Source organism: Lynx rufus, unplaced genomic scaffold (genome assembly GCF_022079265.1).
Source record: "Lynx rufus isolate CCGP_SWC_20201006 ecotype Redwood Valley unplaced genomic scaffold, mLynRuf1.p SCAF_9, whole genome shotgun sequence".
Classification (NCBI taxonomy): domain Eukaryota; kingdom Metazoa; phylum Chordata; class Mammalia; order Carnivora; family Felidae; genus Lynx; species Lynx rufus.
Genome location: NW_025814897.1, coordinates 79399300 through 79412220, shown reverse-complemented (window position 1 = coordinate 79412220; position 12921 = coordinate 79399300). Strand labels below are relative to the sequence as shown.

The 12921-nt window shown below is 35.5% G+C and overlaps 1 pseudogene; it reads right to left on the bottom strand.

The window, feature by feature from the left end:
- Positions 1-7814: 7814 nt before the first annotated feature.
- On the bottom strand, positions 7815-7912 carry LOC124506548 (uncharacterized; annotated as a pseudogene).
- Between the last annotated feature and the right edge of the window lie 5009 nt (positions 7913-12921).

Below are 12921 nucleotides of genomic sequence, written 5' to 3'. Positions count from 1 at the left end.
GCCTAGCTAATCTTGGTTAACCTCGGACCCATGAGAGTTAACACACAATGATAATTATTGTTTTTCACCAAGGCTTAAGCAGTGATTAGTTAGAAGCAATTGTAATAGCAACATTAGGTAAACAAAGAGGAAGCTTGTATAATACAAACAAAGGTTTCATCAAGGGTGAGATGAGTCCTTTGAATGTCAATTTTAAGATAAAGGAAAGCTTGAAATGGTAAGGCATCACCAAAGTTGCCTGCAGTATCTCTATTGCATCAATAATGATACTTGGTTATTCTGGGTCAACAAATATCCAGAGTAGTCACAGGGTGTGTTAGTTTAAGTACAGAGATGGGGCTGCTAATAAAATTGTTTCAAAACTAGAAATTAATTTTGTAGAGTTTTTCTACACTCAAATTATTTGATCAAACAAAATTAACATTTACTGAGATTCCACCATTGACCTGGCAACATGCTTATTTCTGGGTGCATGGAGAGAAAATCCATACTTTCTTTCATTTAGGGAGGCAGCTGGTTGGAAAACATGAAAAAATTTGATTCAGCAAACTGACTGTGAGGTTATAACAGAAGTACTATAAATAGAGGCAAAAAGAAGAGTTATTCTTTTGTATTGGGTGTTGGTGGATGACTGGAGGAGTCAGGAAAGACATTAGGTAGAAGAGAATTCCTGAATGGAATCGTGCATTTTCAAAGTACTTAACATGGTATCTGTGAACTCTGTTTTATTAGAGTTTATATCTTCAATGTTAGATATTATTGATGCTATTATTGTTTGATTCTGGGGGTTTATTTTTATATAAAAGTATACAACTGACATATTATTAAGACATGTCTCTGGTAGTGTACCTATATAGCATTATAAGGTATTTTATACTCTTTCATCTGTTTTTAAATAGCAACACACATTTGAAACTTCATAGTAGTAGGTGTCATGACTGCTGGGATCTGTTTACTTCTGTGTCTAGGGACATATGGCAAAATAAATTAGGAAGAATCCTTTGCTCAATAAAATAGGTAATTATAGTGATTGTATGGCATACCCCACACCATGAGAATTAAGTATTGTCTCAGGACTGGAGAGGGGATTTCATAAAGATTTTGCCAATTTCAAATTAAAATGATGTCCCATCTCTTGACCTGCCACGTCTGCCTCTCCTTTATATGATATTGCAAACACCCACATCCATAGCATTGAAAAGGGAAGTAGAAGAAGAAACTTTTGAAGACTACTTCATCCTTAATATTTTATTCTAGAAATTCTTTTTCACTCATTTTTTTCCAAATTAGATCTGACCATATCCAAAGTCATAAAAACTATATTCTGTATTTTCATCTAGTAGATTGAAACCCACACATGTCATTTTAAAAATCTAATTATAACCTCCCCATTTTTGCTACTTTTTAATTTATTTGTTATTATTATTTATTTGAGAGAGAGAGAGCAGAGGGAGTGGCAGAGGGAAAGAGAGAGAGAATCTTAAGCAAACTCCACACTCTGCACAGATCCCAATGTGGGGCTCAATCCCACGACCCTGGGATGATGACCTGAGCCAAACCAAGAGTTGGGTGCTCAAGCGACTGAGCCACCCAGGTGGCCTAATTGCTAGTTTATAAGTCACTGATGCATGTTCTGTATCCACGAGTGAGTCTTGAACAGAAACAGCATCTCAGAGGATATCCTTCCACAATAAAACAGAACTTACAACACACCAAAATCTAAGAGAGGGAAAATTTTTTTAAGAAAATAATATCTTCAGCTTTTCATTTTACCTTTTTTTTTGAGGCTACTAAGATGATAAAAATACCAAAAAACTAATTTAGTAACTACTGAAATGGATTAATTCATAGAATAGTCTGTGTGTTGATTTCTTTTTTTTTTTTTTAATTTTTTTTTCAACGTTTATTTATTTTTTTTGGGACAGAGAGAGACAGAGCATGAACGGGGGAGGGGCAGAGAGAGAGGGAGACACAGAATCGGAAACAGGCTCCAGGCTCTGAGCCATCAGCCCAGAGCCCGACGCGGGGCTCGAACTCCTGGACCGCGAGATCCTGACCTGGCTGAAGTCGGACGCTTAACCGACTGCGCCACCCAGGCGCCCCTGTGTGTTGATTTCTTATCCATGAGAGGAAGATGAAAAGCCTCTTCTTTTCCATTGTCTGTAGATCCAGGGAGAGACGTTTCCATACTTTTTATCTCTGAGAAGTACAGGAAAAATAAGGCAATTCCTCATTTGAATGGCATTCAATATTATAACTTATTCATGCATAAAGAAAGAATTAAAAGTAAACATTAGATTTCAAAAAACTGGTATTTATTTATACATGTAACTTAATGTTTTTTTTTTTCTTAGCAGTTATTTACTAACATATATTTCCTAGAGGAAAATAATCTGGAAAGTAGCAGGATTTTGTATGCATCTAATTTAGTGTCTAGTAAATTAGTAGCTCCTCATGATAATTCATTGTCATAGAACTTAAGAAAGAGCTCAGTTGTATAGGACATTAAAGAATTTTGTTTTAATTTCCATAACTTAACTTATGGAAATGCTGAAATATTAATGCTAGAAAATTTACTGCAAATGAAGTTTGGTAGAAGAAACACAACTTTACTTTCATTATTGACATCTGATAAAAGCAAGTCACTTAGTTTAGCTAAATGTTACTTTGATTGCATTTATAGTTAAGTTCATGTACATAGAATATGTTTATTTTGTCAGCTTTTGCCTAGAAATAAGTGAACTTGAGTTTAATTATTAAGTAAAATAAAGTGATAGTGATAATTTGGGACTAAAAAATGGTGATTACAATTTAAAATTGTAGTTTTTTAATTGACCTGTTTCTGATTGACCTCTTTGATTGCTCTCATCCTCTTTCTTTCATTTCCTGCTTGTTTCCTTCTGAACTACATCTTGTTACCTTTGATATAAAAGTAGTAGTTAACTCAAAGTGAATTTGAGAGTTAACGAAAGACCTTTCGGGTGAAAACTTGGCACTGTCTGCAGCATAGTGGAAGCCACTTTTCCTTTCCTTCTATCAACTCTAATTCTTGGTATGTTTGGGGGTATGATGTTTGGTACTGAAAATTTGTCTGGCATCAAAAGTAAATGAGGAAGAAAATGTCTCTAAAGTCTCCTTTTCCTTATTCTTTCCTTACCATTCCCTTACATTTTTTTTCTTCTTTTTATTTCCGTTACCCTCAATGGTTTGTTAGGAACATTATTTTTTAATCACTATTTTTTTTAATGTTTATTTATTTTTGAAAGAGAGAGACATAGTGTGAGTGGGGGAGGGGCAGAGAGAGAGGGAGACACAAAATCCAAAGCAGGCTCCAGGCTCCGGGCTGTCAGGACAAAGCTCGATGCGGGGCTCGAACCCACAGACTGTGAGATCATGACCTGAGCCGAAGTGGGATGCTCAACTGACTGATCCATCTAGGCACCCCTAATCACTGTTCTATGAAGGATAAAGAACATAATTTTCTTTGTTATACAAAATTTCCCTTCAAAATGTTTTCCTTCATGTTACAGCAATTCATCTCTTTTATGGTCAAATAACTCTAAGAGGAGATGCAACTAATATTCTATAAGGATTTAGAGAAGGAAGGAATGCCTTAAATTGGGTGGTGGGGAAAGAAATAGGGGGATTCGGGACACCTGGTGACTCAGTTGGTTATGTGTCTGACTCTTGGTTTCGGCTCAGGTTGTAGTCTCATGTGAGATCCAGCCCTGCATCAGGGTCCCCTGAAATCCCAGAGCCTACCTAAACTTCTCTTTCTCCCTCTCTCTCTGCCCCTCACTGTTCACTTGTGTGCTTTCTCTCTCAAAATAAATACATAAATTAAAAAAAAAAAGTAGGAGGATTAGGAAAAGATTATAAAAGGTATTAGTGGACATTCTAAATGTCCTTTTCTAAAGAAAAAGAAAGATCACATATAGGAAAATATTCTATCAGGCATTAGTATAGACTTAATTGTATCTCTCAAAAAATCCACATATAGAAGTTCTAATCCCCTGAACCCCATAAATAGACCATATTTGGAGATAAGGTCTTTAAGAGGTAACCAAGTTAAATGGAATCATTCAGGCATGGGCCTGAATTCTGTGTAACCTGTGTCCATAGAAGAAGAGGAAGTTTGGACACACACATGTCCAGAGGGAAGAAAACATGAAAACACAGAATATGGCCATCTGTAAGTCAAGAAGAGTCCTAAAACAGACCCTTCCTCCCCAGCCCTTAGAAAAAACCAACCCTGCCAAACATTGATCTTAGACTGTTAGCCCTCAGAACTGTGAGAAAATACATTTCTTTTGTTAAAGCTGCCTACTTAATGGCACTTTGTTGCAATAGTCCTAGCCAACTGATATAGTCACATTATGAAATGACTTGGGTTTGTATATGGGTGACAATTTTTTATTCAGTTTCAAAATCTTTAAGTGTATATTAGAAAAATCAATAAACATTGTTTCAAACCCACTCTAAGTTATTATATTTTGCAATTGCTTACAATAAGGCAATAGTAAATGAGGAAGGGATTGAAATAAGATAGTTATTAATACAAGTATCATGTAACAATGAGAAAGATGTTACATAAATATGAAACAAAGCTCTTGAGAATAGTATTGGTAATACAATTTTTAAATTCCGAGAGACAATTATAGTGAATGTAATTCATGGAAAACTCGGTATTATTTTAATTTTGTCTTTTAAAATAATACCACAAGTTATCACAAGTAAGGATTAGTGATTTGTTGAAATTTCAGTATGAATCACATGCTCTGTGAATCTAGTGGGTACATGTGAGATACTGGATTGAAGAAGAAACATAGCAACTAGCAACTATATATAAATATAGTTATGCTATTTAAGCATTCTAAGAGAATTTGTATTTATGCTTATTTAACTAGCTGACATCAGAATATTAGAAAATGTGGGTTCACTGTCTTTGACTCTTTTTTTTTTTGCTGAATTAGATTGCTTAGCACAATGAATGATGTTAAAATGATTGAATTAAAATATATGTGAGTAATATCAAGGGTCTACTATATTGAATTATAGGAGAAGAAAGTTTTCCCAAGGAGAGCTTATAAAAAACCTAAAATTCTGGCCTAGGCAGTTTGAAGTTTATTCTTTTTTTATTATTTTTTAATGTTTATTTATTTTTGAGAGACAGAGAGACAGAGCATGAGTGGGGAGGGGGGAAAGAGGGAGACACGGGATCTGAGGCAGGCTCCAGGGTCTGAGCTGTCAACACAGAGCCTGACATGGGGCTTGAACCCACGAACTGGGAGATCATGACCTGAGCTGCAGTCCAACGCTTAAGCAGCTGAGCCACCCAGGTGCCCCTGGAGTTTATTCTTTTGGTCAATGATGTAGTTGAAGATTTATAAGTAAAGGAAGGGCACATTCTCAGCTGAGGCAGGAAATCTGTTGCAATGTGTCAGAGATCACAGGAAAGGAAACTGTAAGCCAAATGACAAAGAGAATATTGAATAGCACAGTCCAGAAGGAGAAGTTAGGATCATGATATTCTGATGGGAATGCAGGTAAAGTATTTTGGAAAATGCCCCGAATATATGACATGCTTCTGGGCATGGATGCAAACAGCATGTAATAGAAAACCTGTACCATCTGACCCGGAGAAGGGAAGGAAAGGAGGAGTCAGTTCAAGGAGACCAAAAGAAGAACAGAGCTGTCCAGCCGTTTGCCTAGAGCTTGTTCTCAATCTACTGAAGACTGATGGGGAAATACAACATGCTTTTCTCACTTTAACACAAACTTAAAACATTTTCAACGGCTGTGATTTCAATGTTAGCAAATTCAATTCTAAAAAAGAAGCTTCAGTAGAATTGTCTGCTTTTGTTTCACCCACTTCCCTTATATTTAGTAAGTGGTACAGAAGAAGAATACTGTGAATAGTTACTTAGCATTTTTAAGTCCTTCACCTCATATATGTGGATGACTAGTAGGGCTGTCATTATTACATTATTGATTATGACTATCATTAATAGAAATTGTTTAAAATGATAAAAGTTAAGCTATTATTTCCAAGTTTTCTTTTAAAATTGCAAAGTGGATATTTAATATTTAAGTGATTACTAACAATCTCTCAAGTATATCATGGAGAGATAAAATAATATATTAATATGGCTATTAGAATCCAAAATAAAATTATCTTGATAAATAGTATCTGATGACAATAAAAATAATACTTTGAGGTGTTACATATTTGCATCACATTTCATAATGCTATATATTTTCATATTGATTATCTCACCTAAGACTCAAAGAAAAAGAGTGATATAGTCCTTCCTGCCATTCTGTGTGTGAAGAAACAGAATTTCAGGATAAGTGATATATCCCAGGTAACACACTATTAAGTGTCAACACAGAGACTGAAGTTCTTATTCACTCCTGGTATCCCAATACTTCTTTATATCAACAATATAACCTGACTCATATATGGAGTTTTTAAAAAAAATATTCATATTTTAAGATTATAGTACAGCAAAATCTTGGTTTGTGAGCATAATTCATTCCAGAAACTTGCTTGTAATCCAAAGCACTTGTATATCAAAGTGAACCTCCCCACAAGAAATAATGGAAATTGAGATGATTTGTTCCATAACCCCCAAATTTTCATATAAAAATGATTATAGTACTGTAATATAATACAAAATAATGAAGAAAATACAAAATATAAAGAAAAAAACAAATTAGCCTTCACTTGCCTTTGAAAACCTTTGTGGCTGGTGTGAGGGAGACAAGAGAGGGGAGGGTTATTATGCAGGGCAACATTCACTATTGCTAACAGAATCATTGCTATCTACTGGTTCAATGGAATCTTTTTCTTTTGGAATCTGTCCAGTGACACTTGCTTTTGCCTCCTTTTGAGTATTTCACAGAAATGTGACATTGCATTGTCATTAAACAGATTCATCGCTTGCACCACTACAGTCTTATTTGGGTGGTGCTTTTCTATAAAATTTTGCACTGTCTCCCACATTTTACACATCTCCCTAATCTCATTTGAAGTGAGGGATTCCTCTGCCTTTTTCTCCTCCTCCTCTTCAGACCACATGCAAATGTAGACTTCTTATAAAGCCTTGCAATTTCAGTCATGCGCATACCTACTTCATACTTCTCCACAATTTCCTTCTTTTTAAAATTTTTTAAGGTTATTTATTTTAGAGAGAGAGAGAGAGAAAGAGCAAGCATGAGCCAGGGAGGGGCAGAGAGAGAGACACAGAATCTGAAGCAGGCTCCAGGCTCTGAGCTCTCAGGGGCTTGAACTCACAAGCTGTGAGATCATGACCTGAGCCGAAGACAGATGCTCAACCAACTGAGCCACCCAGGTGCCCTTTGGTAATTTCCTTCTTAACTTCCATCCTAACCATCTCCTTCTTACTACCTTTCTTTTCAACCTTTTCTGCATGGGGGCCATTGTATACGTTTGCATGGATGTTGACTGCAGTGCAGTATTACTAAACTCTTGTCATATACTGTATTCAATGTACCTGGCAATAAGGTAGCAGAGGAAGGGTCTATATCTGCAGGCAGCCTGACCTAGAATGAAGCAAACATTCCTAAGCTTACTCTTGTATGGAAAACAAAGGACTGTCCATAGGTGCTTTGAAGTGACAAAAAATACACCAGTGCCAGTCGTGGGCACCTTCCAAGTGACTGATTCTGCCAGACCGTGGCCTGAGATTGAGCATCCGAGCATGGGAGATGATCACCCACAATCCCGCATAGAGAGAGAGAGACAGAGAGAGAGAGAGAGAAGAACCATTGGCTTAATTCTTTTTTTTTTTTTTTAACATGGAAGCTTCATGAATTTGTGTGTCATCCTTGCACAGGGGCTAACCTCTGTATCGTTCCAGTTTTAGTACATTGCTGCTGAAAGTGAGCACTGGCGCAGTTATGATCATGTGACATTTGGCAACACCTGCTACTCTTATTGCAAGACATTGTTTATCAACTTGAAATTTATTAGAAATGTTTTCTCTTCTTGCAGAATGCTTATGCAATAAGTTACTCGCAACCCAAGGTTTTACTGTATTTTCATTTTAGTTTTCCTTTAAACAATTTTCCTTTTATTTTTCTTTTGTGATTCATCTTTCTTTAAACCAATAAAGATGCAGGAATTCAGATTAAATATGATAAATTTCCAGAAACATACAACTTAACCAAGACTCATATGTAAATATAAAATCTGAACAGACTGATAATGAGTAAGGGGATTGAATTAATTATCAAATACTTCCCAACAAAGAAAGCCAAAAAGCAAATGGTTTCACTGGTGATTTTTTGCAAACATTTAAAAACTTAACTAATCTTTTTCTAACTCTCACAATAAAAGTTGAAGAGCAGAGCATTCCAGACTCATTTTTTAAGGCTAGTCTTACTTTTATATTAAAGCCAGATGAGGATACCACTAGAAAAGAAAACTACAGGTCAATATCTTTGATGAAAAATCTCAACAAAATATTTGCAACCCAATTAAGCAACACAGTAAAATCATCATACACCATGAACAAATGGAATTTATCCCTGTGATATGGGATAGTACAGCATATACAGATCAATAAATGTGATATACCACGGGAATAAAATGAAGGATAAAGCCATGTGATATTTCAATAAACTCAGAAAAATAGATTTTTACAAAATTCAACATTCTTTTATGGTAACAATTCTCAACAATATTTTGTGCTTCTGTGGTACCTATCAGTTGTAATGTCCCCTCTTTCATTTCTGATTTTATTTCAGTGCAGCTACAGCAGTTCTAAGAGGGAAATTTATAGCTATATATGCCAACATTAAGAAAAATGAGGGGCGCCTGGGTGGCTCAGTCTATTGAGTGTCCAACTTCGGCTCATGTAATGATCTCATTGTTCTTGCATTCAAGCCCTACTTCAGGCTCTGCACTGACAGCTCAGAGCCTGAAGACTGCTTCACATTCTGTATCTCCATCTCTCTCTCTCTCTCTCTCTCTCTCTGCCCCTCCCCTACTTGTGCTCTCTCTCTCTCCCTCTCTCAAAAATGAATAAACATTAAAAAAGAAAGAAAAATGAAATTTCTCAAGTAAACAACCTAACTTCATATCTCAAGACAATAGAAAATAGAACAAAACTAAGCCCAAAATTATCACTAAAGAGGATATGACAAGGATCGGAGCAGAAATAAATAAAACAGAACAGAAGAAAACTCAATGGAAAAGATCAATGAATCTATGAGCTGTTTAAAAAAAATAAATAATAAGCCTTTGGCTAAGGAAAAAGGCTTTGGCCTATTAACAGGCCATGAAAATTTTTTTTTAATTTTTTTAATATTTATTTATTTTTGAGAGACAGAGATGACAGAGCACTAGTCAGGGAGGGGCAGAGAGAGTGGGAGTCACAGAATCCAAGACAGTCTCCAGGCTCTGAGTTATCAGCACAGAACCTGACACAGGGTTCGAACTCAGGAACCATGAGATCATGACCTGAGCCAAAGTTGGATGCTTAACTGACTGAGCCACCCAGGCATCCTGATAATATTTAATTTTAATGACTTTTCATTCCCTTTCTCTTTTCTATTTCCTTATCTGCATATATAACATAAATCATAACAGAAAATTTAGTGTTGCACTCTCATAAGAAGGTTACCAAACCTGGAAAAACTTATCATACTTATTAAAAAGATGTAAGACAGAAGTCTGAAAGAAACCAAGATGCTCAAACACGTATCCATATAAGAAAAAAACTAATGAGGAAAAGCATATTTCTGTCCTATTTTGTCTGGAACTGCTTCTTTTCATTCGGGTCTTGGGCATGTCATTTTCATGGCTAACTTATACACAATATTATTAATCAATTGCTTAGGGAGACCTTGAATGTTCAAGGTGAGATCTGTTTGAAGCTTAATGATTGTATGATAGATCTAGGGATCTTCTTCTTCAGATATTTTAAGGAAATAAATGGAGAATATTTTGATAGGTCTTTCAGAAATTTTAAGTGATTTGACAATTTTCAGTTCTCCGAGGTAATGTCTAGTTGATTACATAGAGCCATGGTGAACATATAGAGACATATTTTCACTAAAATGACCTTTTTGGATTTTTTTAATTGGACACACACAACATTTTCAGTTAGAGTCTAGCTGACAAGAACTGTTTTAGGTTTGTTCAGTAGTTCACAATTTGAAACTCATAGATGTTTTTAGACATGTTTCCATGTTTCTCATATAGATATATAAAATATAACAAAACAAAACAAAACAAAACCTGAGGAGACATATCTTGGCCATAAATTTAAGCCAAATCAATAGTTTTCTCCTTTGTGATTTAATATATAAATAATTATGCTAAGTTTTGTTTTTCCTAGAGATATTTTTCACAGTTGAGGTTGATTATGCATCTGTAGCGATTCTTGTCCTACTTTGTTACCAGATGTTCAACCAAGGCATAGTCTAGCCTAGCAAGCAAATGCAGCCCATTTCTAGATTCTCAATGTGTTGCAATGCACCTCTCATTAGAAGGTCAAAAGCATTATAGTCAAGATGCTTATGTTATTGTGAAATGACTGAAAATATTTTTTATGTGTTTATTATTATTTATTGAGCAATTATAATGGTTCATTTTATGTGTCAACTTGACTATTCCAAGAGATGCCCTGAGAGCTAAACACTTTTTTTTTTTTTTTTTTGTGGGTGTGTCTGTCAGGGTGTTTCCAGAAGAGATTAGCATTAGAATTGGTTGACTGAGTAAAACCAATGGCTCTCTCTGTTGTGGTTGAGCATCACTGAATCTATCTAGGGCCTGAATAAAACAAAAAGGCAGAGGAAAGTGGAGTTTGCTCTCTGACTGACTGTTAGAACTAGGACATCAATCTCCTTAAGCGCTCAGTACTCATGGTTCTCAGGCCTTCAGACGTGGACTAGGATCTACACCATCAGCTTTCTGGGTCTCACACCTCCTAGCTATACCACTGGCTTTCTTGAATCATCCAGCTTGCAGATGGAAGATCATGAGACTAGCACAATGCTAGATACAACATGGCAAAAGTCGGCCAGATACTTTTCCTGCCTTCATGGAATTTATAGTCCAGTAGAGAAAAGGACATCATATGAATACTCAAAAAAGGAAGTACAATTACAAAAATAGATAATTTCAGTGATAGAAAAATTCAAGAATTTAGGTAAGATTGAGGAAGGATAAGAGAGATGTAATGGGGAAGACATGTTTGTCTAAGTGATGTCTAAGCTGAAGCATAAAGGAAGCACTTGTATTAATCAAGTAAAAAGTGATGTGTAGATTATTTCATCTAAAGAGACAGGTACCTGCAAAGACCTAGAGGTTGAAGAGGCCCGTACTTGTTGGAGAAACTAGAAGGCCAGTATGGACTGATGTGTCCTGAGTGAAGCAGAAAGCACTGCAAGATGAGGATGGTGAATAGGCACATCCTTGTGCAACCTAGGAAGGAATTTTCTTTTCAAGTTGACCATAACCAGCTAACATGGATGATTTTTAGGCAGGCAATGCATGTTCTCACTGCCAGTTTTGAGTAGACTAAGAGGGAATCCATTAGTATCAGCTGGCAGGCAATGTTCCGGGAAAGATAAGATGGGTGCAGGATCTGGAGTAGTAATGTGGAAATGAAGATATGGATGTAGATTTGAGACATATTTGGTGACCCATCTCATGATGTGCTGCTTGTGGAGAGGAGACGAGGAGAAGAGATGCATTAAGGGTGATTCCTGGATTTTTTGATATGGGCAGCCAGGTAGACGGGGTAATTTATTGAAAAGAGAAATAAGAGGAGGACCACACACACTAATCATATCCAACTTTAACATACCTCTCACAAAGACAGACGAGGTATTTAAGAACTTACATAAATCAAACCCTAAAATGTGATGATACAGGATGTACCTTCAAAATAAAATTGGGCTAGGCATAAAAACTGAGTACATGTTAGACCACACTAAAAGCCAATGAATTGCCAGGGTAAGAGTAATAAAAACACCATTCTCTGCACCTTAAGCATAATACTAAAAATTCATAACAAAATGTAAAAGTTCCCTACCGTTTAAAATTAAATTTAAAATAAAAGCCTGCTATTAACTGTTGAGCCAAAGAATCTATATAAAATTAAATTTCAAAATTTCTTGAGATAGTGATAATGGAAACAAAATACATCAGAGTCATGGTATAAAGCTAGAACATTGTCAGAGGAAAATTTATAGCATTAAAATACCTATGTTAATGGATATGAAAGTAAATGAGGTGAATTCCAAAACCTCATTTTCAAAAAAGAATGTTTACTTATTTATTTTGAGAGAGAAAGAGAGAGGTAAGGGCAGAGAGAGGGAGAGAGAGAATCCTAAGCAGTCTCCGTGTTCTTAACACAGAGACTGACATGGGGCTTCTTCTCACAAACTGTGACATCAAGACCTGAGCTGAAATCAAGAGTCGATGCTTAACTGACTGAGCCACCCAGGCACTCCCAAAATCTCATTAAAGTAACAAAAGTTAAACTAAAAGAAATGACATAATAAATAGAAAATCAGAAGTATATCAAATAAATTGATAAATGTTAAATATTAATGAACACAACCCAGCAACAAATTAATTATACATCATGACCAAGTATATTTAATTCCAGAGCACAAGCCTATTGAGATATAAATATACCAAGTAATAAATTCTTTCATATTAATAGATCCAAAAGAAAAAAAATATATGATCATCTCTATATATTCAGAAAAGATGTTAGCAAAATTAAACACTCATCAGATAATCAGTAAAATGGGAGTTTATGGATAATTATTTAACAAGATAATTATATTAACAAGGCATATACCTCTGCCAAAAATGCAGCATCTTACCTAAATGAGCAATTAAGAATTTCTCACTGAATTCAAGGAGAATACCCACGA